The sequence below is a fragment of the Daktulosphaira vitifoliae genome, unplaced genomic scaffold, assembly GCF_025091365.1.
Source record: "Daktulosphaira vitifoliae isolate Bord-2020 unplaced genomic scaffold, ASM2509136v1 Scaffold_4, whole genome shotgun sequence".
Lineage (NCBI taxonomy): Eukaryota > Metazoa > Arthropoda > Insecta > Hemiptera > Phylloxeridae > Daktulosphaira > Daktulosphaira vitifoliae.
Genome location: NW_026099575.1, coordinates 5,252,551 through 5,262,630, shown reverse-complemented (window position 1 = coordinate 5,262,630; position 10,080 = coordinate 5,252,551). Strand labels below are relative to the sequence as shown.

The following is a 10,080-nucleotide window of genomic DNA, read 5'->3' as shown; positions in this document are numbered from 1 at the left end:
AAAATGAAAAAAAAAAATTTGTCCCGACGATCTATCTTCTATACGCAAATGGCTACCATATTGAAAAATATACTATTTTTGTATGATAATTATGGGTTTTGTATTTTATTTTAATAGAAGTTGATGTTGCTTTTGCAATTATCCATCAATTTTTTAAAAATAAACACTATCTACAGATTTGCATCGAAGCGTTTCTTATGATAGTGATTTTAATCACTGTCAGATTAAATCTATACTGGACCATACTATGCAATGTCTCCACTATGCCGCGACCCCACTGTGCTACCGTTTTTATTATTTGCTTACAATGTCAATACAGGGTGTTCAGTAAGTCAGGAAACGGGTTTCCTGACTTTCCCGTTTCCTGACTTACTGAACACCCTGTATATTATCAGTATAACACACCCTATATTTCTCCCTTGGCTGTCACTCATTGGTTAGAAAAATTTATAACTCAAAAATTACCAATAAATAGTCCAATGAGGTATTTAAAATATCTCATTATTATATATATATATATATCATATTTTATGTTGTATAAAATACATATTTTATACAATTGAGGAATTTCCCTTAAAAGTTAATGATTAATAGACACATATTTGAAATTTTAAGAGGGACTAAAAAAATGTATTTGTATAACCTATTTTTTATTTGTAGGTCCATTTAAATAAATAAAGGTTAAGATGGAATTCACATACCTAAAAAACGAGTTTAGTGTATACTTCAAGAGGTCAAAGACCTCTCTGGCATTTTGTTAGTCCTCCTAATAAATATATGAACAGAAAAATAATAAACCTTCTTTAGATTCTTTATTTTATGTATAATACATAGTTTATATTAAAGCTACTCTTAAAAATTGATTCTCTAAAAATTTTCTCTTTTAAAAATTATTTTTTTTTCTACTTAACATTTTTATATTACACAATATTCAAAAATAAAAAAAATATTTCAAAAATCGAAATATATCTATATAAAAAGGTAAATTAAATCTGAAAAAAAATTTTTTTTTCTAAAATATTTCCAAATTTATATATGCTTGAAATCAAATAACATAGATATTTCTTTTAAATATTTAACTTGAAAAATACTAAAAAAGCGTGTAAATGTATTTCAGGATACGATATACACAGATACGACTATTATCTTAAAATTGTGTTTACTTAATATATATATCAGTGTGGTCTCATTTAAAGTGTACGCTAATTGTTGTTCAACATGAGCAGTATTTATAATATTATCATAATTTCAATAGCATATAAAATATTGTAAAACTTTAAGACTTTATATTGGAGATTTACAATGTCTACAAATTTTTATAAAATCAGGATTTTTCACCAACTCTATTGTATATACGTCTAGACGTACCAAAAAGTTTAAACTAAAAAAAATAATGTTTTTATTATATGCCAATACTTACAGGTAACGTTTCACAGACGATTTAATGAATTTCCTTTAAATTACAAATTCTATTTTTCATTAGCGTATTCAATTTAATTTTTATTCACGATGCATAGGGTCTAATTTTTTAAATAGGTGACCATTAATCAAAATTTTTACTTGAATAAATTTAAAATATTTTTTTCCACAACATTTATTATATCTAAAAGTATTTGAAAATAACTTTTTTTTTTTTTAATTCATATATTTCCGTAGTTAAAGTTTAATTTAAGTTAATGCTTATAAATAAAATGCACTAATATCTAAATCTTAATGTAAAAATAAACAAAACACGATTACAACAGGTCCGAGAACTTTGCTACTTTAGAAGAAGAATAGCATTGGCAAAACAAGCATTCCAAAACAAGTATCAGCTTCTCACCAATAAATATCTGAGCATTGGCATACGTAAAAGATTCGTTAAAACATTTGTCTGGAGTGTGCTTTCATATGGCAGTGAAACATGGACAATTGAAAAAAAAGAAAAAAGCAAACCAGAAGCATTAGAATTGTGGATATGGAGTAAAATGACAAAGACAAAATGGATAGACAAGACAAAAATGAGCAAGTTCTAGAAGAAAAGCTTGGCCTTAAATAGATGATGATGTTGATACATGAAAATTTATCATATCCAAAATATGTATTTTGTATTTTTTTTATAATGGTACAATTTTAATATATTTATTCGCTAAACTTCACTCCGAAATTTATACCACATTAAAGTATCAGTTGTATATTTTGGCGTTGAGATTAGCTGCCCATGTTTCTCAATTACAGTGTAATGCGTAATTGAATTTTAAAAACGCTGTATTGGAATCATATTCCATTTTTATAAATCATTTTTTTATACTATATAACTTTGTTTGCTTAAAAATTTTGTGCCATGACGTAATAGCGAGTTGGATGTGGGTGTCAGATTTGGAGTGTTAGGGCCCCTAAGCAGTTACCAAATCAGCGACATTTTTCAGTGGCATATTTAATAATTTAATATGAGAAAGTCCGTATAATTTTCTATTCAACATTCTAAAAAATTATACGAGAGCATCACCCAACTACACTCCCTAACTACTTGCCTTGTCTGCCTAGGACGAAATATAGCACTGTATACATTGTGAAGGCACTTTTTTTTGTTTCTAAGATGTATTGACAATTTTTCTTTTGTAAATCTCTATGTAAATATGTTTGCTATAAATTGCTACAATTAAGTTTAATATCAATTTTCAAACAGTAACTTCAATACGATGGTAAAAATTCTAGACATTTTAAATATATACTGTGCATTTTATTTCACTACTAACAGGTCACAAAATCTAACGATAAATTTGTCATTGAACATTAAACAGTTAAAATATGCTTTATATCATAAATACTTAATACTACTTTTTTTAAAAATTGATTAAATTTAAAAAAAAATCCCTCGACCCCCCTAAAATGGGTTCAAATTTATATCAATTTCAAATTTAGTAATTAAATATATATCAACATAATTGATAATATTATCGGATGTAATTTAAATTATATAAATTTTGGCCACCTTTTTTCGAATTTGGACCACTGTACGATCAAAGGATTATTTATGAATAGAAATAAATATTACACATAAATTAAATAAATGTTTATAAATTCATCTTTGAATTACTTTGCTAAATATTTTATTTTTATATCCAAAAATTAAAATTATTCTTACTTAATTTAGTTATATCTTTCCAAGACGTTGAATTTTAATATATTATTTTATCTTAAACAATTGTCGAAATCTAAAAATACTTTTTTTATTAAATTGTATATACGTTTAGTATTTCATTTGATGTATACCGTATTACTAATAAATAATGTTATATAAATTTAGAATAGTATTTTATTTAGTAAAATCTACAAAATAACATTCGTATTAACTAAATAAACTATTGACTATCAAATGTAATAACTCAAACAGGCTTCACAACGATCTTTCAAAGAATATTTTTCATTATTGTCCAATTAAAAAACTCTTTTTGACCATTAAATTTGATAAGCTTATGATCGCTAATATTATGAGTTTAAACATTATCTTAAAATTATAATAACGCCCACTCAATAATAAAATTTATCTATGCTGACAGAAATACAGTTTCCTGCAGTTTTATAAAAATCTATTTAGTTTTTAATAAAAAGGCAACAATCATATACTATTTATTCTTTTGGTCGAAAGATAGACAAAAAAATAGCAATAGATAAATATTATTGACAATAGATTCCATTGATTTAAAATTATTACAAATTAGACTTATTTTGATTGCTTTGGATCAGTACTTATTTTTTAAATTCAATTTTCTTATGATAAGACCTTCTAAAATAGTTCAGTTACAGAAGATAATGTAATGTCGGAAAAATTTGAAAGATTTTACTCAACTTCTTCTGATGCCGCATTGGGATTAAAAAAATATGACAATTGAGGGAAGTTTTTTTTTTTTTTTTGAGTTTAACACTTAACGTTAAAATATATAGGAATTATAGAATTTATTATAGCCTAAAACAAAATTTTTCATATATCAATTGTACTGTGAGAAAAATAATAAAACATCAAAGTTGAAACATCGGAGTTTCTATTACGTTGGTCGAAGAAAACCGAGATTGGATTTATCATTTGACCATAAAACAACAAATTATTTTAATAGGACGCCACACAGAACGTAAAACGTATTCAACGCTCCAGAGATAGCGTTGTTTTCCGTACCTGTGACGACCACGCCTTCCGTCATTTCAAAATAACCGCCTCGCGCATTCGTCGTTCGGTGCATCGTTCATAGTTTGACTGTCTTACGTCGCGTACCGTTTAGTAACATTGATTTGCGTTTCATTAGTAACATAATGTCATTGAGAATAGATATCAGTGGTGGCTCGGACGACGATCGCATCCCCTTCTAAAATTAATTAAAAGAAGAAAATTTTTTTGTAGATTCTACATTTTTATTAAAAATGCAAATTTTTAAATAGTAAAATAGTTATTGTCGTGTGCGAACATTAAAGTTGTTTTCCTTCAATATATACGGGTACGCATGCACACACGAGCAATATGCAAAAACGTATATCATAAACGTGGTTCCAAATCGTGTGCTTGTGGGTACCGTTTAGCTGCAATCTTATGTATAGGTTTTGGACGATCCGCAGCGTCGTCCATACAGTAAAATATTCGTATTTTTAGAATTAACTACGTGTATGCTCGTCGTTATCGTTTGTTATAATAGTATAGTTGCTATTATTAGCAATTAGCTCTCACCGAACCGATTTCTCTCAACGATACGTCAAAGATCACAAATCATATCTAATCGAAGATACTACCCTCAAAAGTTGAAAAGAATTCCCCCTTTCTCCGTAAATGGAGGAAATCTCCAAAAAAATTACAAATCTAAAAATCGCTAATTTTCGACTTTTTTCAATTTATTTTCCTTAAAACTGTCATAACTTTGTTAAAAATGACTAAATCAATATAATTATTTTTTTTATAAATGCACAATAACTTTACCTATCATTTGGTATAATGATTTTATAAATGTAACTTTTTACTTGCCCACAGGGAGGATTCAGAATGACAACTTTTTCACAAAAAATTATTTTTTTCGAGCTCACTTTTGAAAGTGTTCCGAAAAGTCTGACACTTTTATATATATCTTAAATTATAACTAATGTAATATAATCACGAAAAAAAAAAATTTTGGATTTTATTTTGTCTTAATAGTGAAAACAGACATCAAGGTTAATAAAAAAAATACGATTTTTGCAAAAAAATTCTCGTGTGAAAATTCTCGATTTTATTATTTATATTATATTTAACTTTATAATGCTATAACTTATTGAAAAGTTTATGGATCCACACAATTTTTTTATGAGAAATAATATTTTTTAATAAACCATTTTTTATTCGACATACTTTATCTTAATCGAGATATTAATAAGGAACCAGCTTTTGGAATAAAACACCAATTTTTTTTAAATTAAACACTGTCTACAGATTTGCATCCAAATGTTTTTTATGATAGTGATTTTAATCACTGTCAGATATATATACTGGACCCAACTATGCCACCCCACTGTGCTAGGTTTTTTTTTCAATCATAATATCAAATTTAAAATAGGGGTTCCCATCTAAGAAAACTCAAGTTAATGTTTTTTTAAATTTTGAAGGATGAAAAATATCATGTTTTTACTACATATTATAGTAGAGTTTTTTGAATCAAACAATATTTTCCAATGGTGATCAGTTTATCATAAACCACTTGATTACTCGCAATATAAACATAATATTGAAAAAATAAAGTTTGATTTCTTTTAGTTACTTATAGTTCTCGATTTATTTTGAGATATTTATACTTAAAAAAAATGAAATAAAAAATCTTGAAGGTAGTTTTTTGAATATTTGTGCGTTATATTTTTAACTGGGTATAATTTGGAATCTTTTGATGTATTATACAAAAATATTGGTCCAATAAGAACTAATATTAAATCGTAATTCATTACCGACTGTATGCGATTTCATTAAAGACGTTGTGACTTCAAAAGCTCACCGCAAAATCGCGATAGCTTACGCGAATAATTTCTACGGTGTCCAGGTAGTGCTTTCAAATAAAAGAAAATTATCGAAATCTGAGCATGCCAAGTACCTTCACTAAAAAACACAGATTTGCCGTCACTTTATTAGATCAGTAAGGAAATTTTTATACATCTCGATATTATCGATAGACAGAATTGATGTTTGCAAAATCAAATAATGTTTTACTGTGACATATAAATAAATATTTCTATTTTTTAGAAAATTGAAAATGCCGCTATAATGGGTCATTAAGATAACGCCACGGCCACTGACGACAACTCGCTGCTTGTGGTACGATGTTTGTCCACTCGACTAAAAAGCGCAGTTTTTTACATTTATTCTTCAATTTTATGTTTAACTTATAATTGATCATATCCTGTTAGATTTCATCTTAGAGTTTTGAAATTTCGGGAAGGCGAAGAATGTAACATTTTGAAATGTTTGTAATGGGCTTTTTAAGATATCACTATTCATAATAAACTGATTAAGTTAAAAAAAAAAAAAGCTTGTATCTTTACAAAAATGTTACGGCTATTCTAGCCGTAACATTAAGATTTATATTCTATAAGCCTTAAGCCTTAAGATTTATATTCTATAAATCTTAAGAAAAAAAGCCCATTACAAACATTTCAAAATATTATTTTTTAAATATCCTCAAAATTTCAAATTTTTACGATCACTTTAGACCGTGTAATAAAGATTATACTTTTGATAGTTTTTAAGCCTAAAATTACCACGATGTGGCGTCCTCTTAAGAATGTTTATTCTTTGCTGTTTAGTTTAAATTGTTTTTTAAATAAAAATATCTTTAAATAATTGATTGCCCAGCCATTCATCTGGTTGATGATATCGACCAGGTTGTCGAAAAGTAGTTCCCCTTAGAAGAACACCACCCAAAATTATAATAATGAGTTCCAAAAAACCTTAATAATCATCTCGAGGAAGATCTTTAGTAATTTTATTTATTTTAGTAATTTTTGTATATAAAATAATTTCATCTGTTTCATCTTTTAATATATTATTAACATAAGTATCAACAACTGACATAGAAAAATTTGTTTTATCAATTTTTTTCTATTCCTATTGAAATCTTCTGAACAATACTATTTCTGGTCCGTTTAGAAAAAACATGCAAAGATAATATTTCTCATTCTGGACGTTGCTCAATCAAAACACATGCCCCATTAAACTTTCCCGTATTAGAGGCCGTAGTATCAAATGTAAAAGCTTGTACATTTTCTAATAGTGACCATTTGAGTAAAGCATCAAAGACAGTTGATGATTTTATTTTATTTTAATTATTTAACGCCAAACGGCAATTTACAGGAATAATATTATGGTAACCTAAATATATAACATAATATAATAAAAAGAAAAGAAAAAAATAATAATAATAATAATGTACATGCATATATGTAAAACATAGAGTAAGAAACTATGACAACAAAATAATGATGACAATAAATTAAGATTTATAAGATAAATATAATATATAATTAATATAAGACAGTTAAATTTTTATAAAAATAAATGTGACCAAAAAACTAAGTATTATTGAGAGAACGTAGCATTCTGTGTATTGGATTATTATTATTATAGGATGTATGATGAGAGGGAACATGAAAGGGAAAGTGATTTCTAGTGGGCTAGGATGGAACACGAAAGGATATAGAAGACAAAAGGTCTGGTGCATCAATTAGACCATTAAGGAGAGCATCGATAAATGAACGGTCTGCATCAAATCGCCTGGAACTAAGAGTAGGGATATTAAGTGTGGAACGAATAATGGAGTAATCATGAGGGGGGTGGGTAATTTTGAGTAAATAAGCGGCGTAAGATAAAAAGCGATTCTGTACTCTTTCAATACGGAGTTGATCTTTAGCTAAATAAGGATGCCACACAACTACTCCGTATTCTAAAATAGAGCGAACGAGTGAAAAATAGAGGGAACGTAAACAATGTGGAGAAGTAAAGAGGTTAGTATGTCGTTTTAAAAATCCTAAAACTTTTAAGGCTTTGCCTACTATAAAGTTAATATGAACGTCAAAAGATAGCGAAGGAGTCAGGTGGAATCCCAGGTCAGTTACTTGAATACACGCTCTAACATGGTACTTGAAACTTCTAAACCTGTTCTACGGGTATAAGATGGATTCCAAGAAGCTGTTCAATATTTAAGGCCGTTGCAATAATAGGAAGATGATCTAAATTTTGTTTCCTGTAATGGCAGAAAATATTTTTGTGTTCCAATAGATCACAATAAAATTCAAATTTTGATCATGAAATTTAAAATCAATATTTTCTGCAATTTTTTGTCGTTAACTTTTACGAAACCTTTTAATTGATAATCGGTTTAAAACTATATGCTGGGATCTAATAATAGAGGATCCAAACACGCAGTAAGTAAATGAACAGCATCCCTATCACTTACTTTATACCTATCAAGCGTGGCATATAATAAAAATATTAAAAGTACTTCTGCGTCTCTTTTAATTATTGAGGCTCTGATGAAAGATGACTTTCTTCTTCACTAATCATTTCGATATCTTAAGAAGATGAATCGGATGAAAAGCTTTAATGTTTTTCTAAATTAAATTATAAATAAGTGTTAAATATACGATAATAATATATATGTTTTAATTAATTATAGTTAATTAAATTAAAACAAAGGTGGTATATATGCCTTATAATAAAGTTCCCAAATGAGGTATAGGTTTTTTTTTTACTCGTTTTTTATTTGTTTTCTCTTTGTAAATTTTGCTAAGTTCATATCTACTCCCATTATACAACCGGGACGGCCCTTAGTTCGTCAAAATCGTAAAAAAAAAATCAATATCCACCTGAATCTTCATTAAATTGAATGCATTAACATGAGCAATATCAATTTAATTTTCCATTTAGACTACAAAAGTCTTTGTATTATTTTTCTCTAAATTTCTTAATTCTTTGCATAATTTTTAAAATTTCCTTACAATATTAGCTGGATCTATATTACAAGATCTATAATATATTACAATATTAGCGTGGGTATACGAGCTTTTTTTTAATATATTAGGCATTCGTTCACCACAAGCGCCGCGCTTGCATTCAAATTCAATTTTACAACTTTTAAATCATAATATAACACGCTAAAGCAATTTTTATAGAGGGTAATTTACTTCCAGTCATTTGATAGTTCATAGTTCCAGCTACATAAACTTCATTTCGTTTCACATTTAAACAAGTAAAATAAAAAAAGGTTTACACTTCACTATTTTTAATCAAAATTAAAAACTTGATACAATAATAAGCAGTAATAAAAGTATTGAATATTAAGCCTTTACATATTTGAAAGATAACTTTTATAGTTACGTATTACTACACAAATAAAAATAATGTCAACCATTCTTATTATCTAGGGTACTGTGTAAAAAATATCTAAAAGAAATGTCTAACTATACAACTAACTACACCCTTATAAGACAAAGGTTCTTTGTCTTGTAATCTCAATTTTCTATGTATGACAATTGAATTAAAAAAAAGGGATATTTTTCATACAAATTAGTGGGTTTATAATAGTACAGTATGTTTTAGTTATAAAGTATAAAATATTGTTTAGTTCTAAATCTCGAGATTCGAGACTCGAATCTCAACCCTAGAATATATTTGGTCTTTAAATTTCACAAAACTTTAGCGCGCTTTTATTAATAATTGAATTACTCAAAAATATATTAATATAGAAACCATCACCTATCTCCATCTATACACCAACCTTTTATGGTGAACGGGTGATTGCTTTTCTGAAGAAGGCACCTCTAACTGGTAAAAAGACAGCACAAATTTTTATCAATAATATATAATATTCCTTGTATAAACTATTACTTTTAAAGTTACAATTTTTTTTTTTACTAAGAAGTTTACTGAATGATAATAAAATAACTGGAATACTTCACTTAAGAAATTAATATTCTCAAATTAACAAAAATTTATGATTATGATTTTTTTCTTTTCCAAAACTCTTTAATTTGCTCAAAATTTAGGAATTAATGAAAAAAAATCAATTATTATTAAAATTGAAAGTCAATTTATGTCAA

At 27.1% G+C, this 10,080-nt stretch overlaps 1 protein-coding gene across 2 annotated transcripts in view; it reads right to left on the bottom strand.

Moving 5' to 3' along the window:
* LOC126905124 (sodium/calcium exchanger 3-like) overlaps window positions 1–3,332 on the bottom strand; it is a 15,106-nt gene extending 11,774 nt beyond the window's left edge. The window contains exon 1 of one of the 2 annotated variants that reach the window (XM_050684562.1): window positions 3,128–3,332. The gene's annotated coding sequence lies outside the window, so the exon portion shown is untranslated. Of the gene's footprint in view, window positions 1–1,420; window positions 1,653–3,127 lie in introns of those variants that run through there. The other variant, XM_050684563.1, reaches the window with a different exon arrangement.
* Window positions 3,333–10,080: the final 6,748 nt, after the last annotated feature.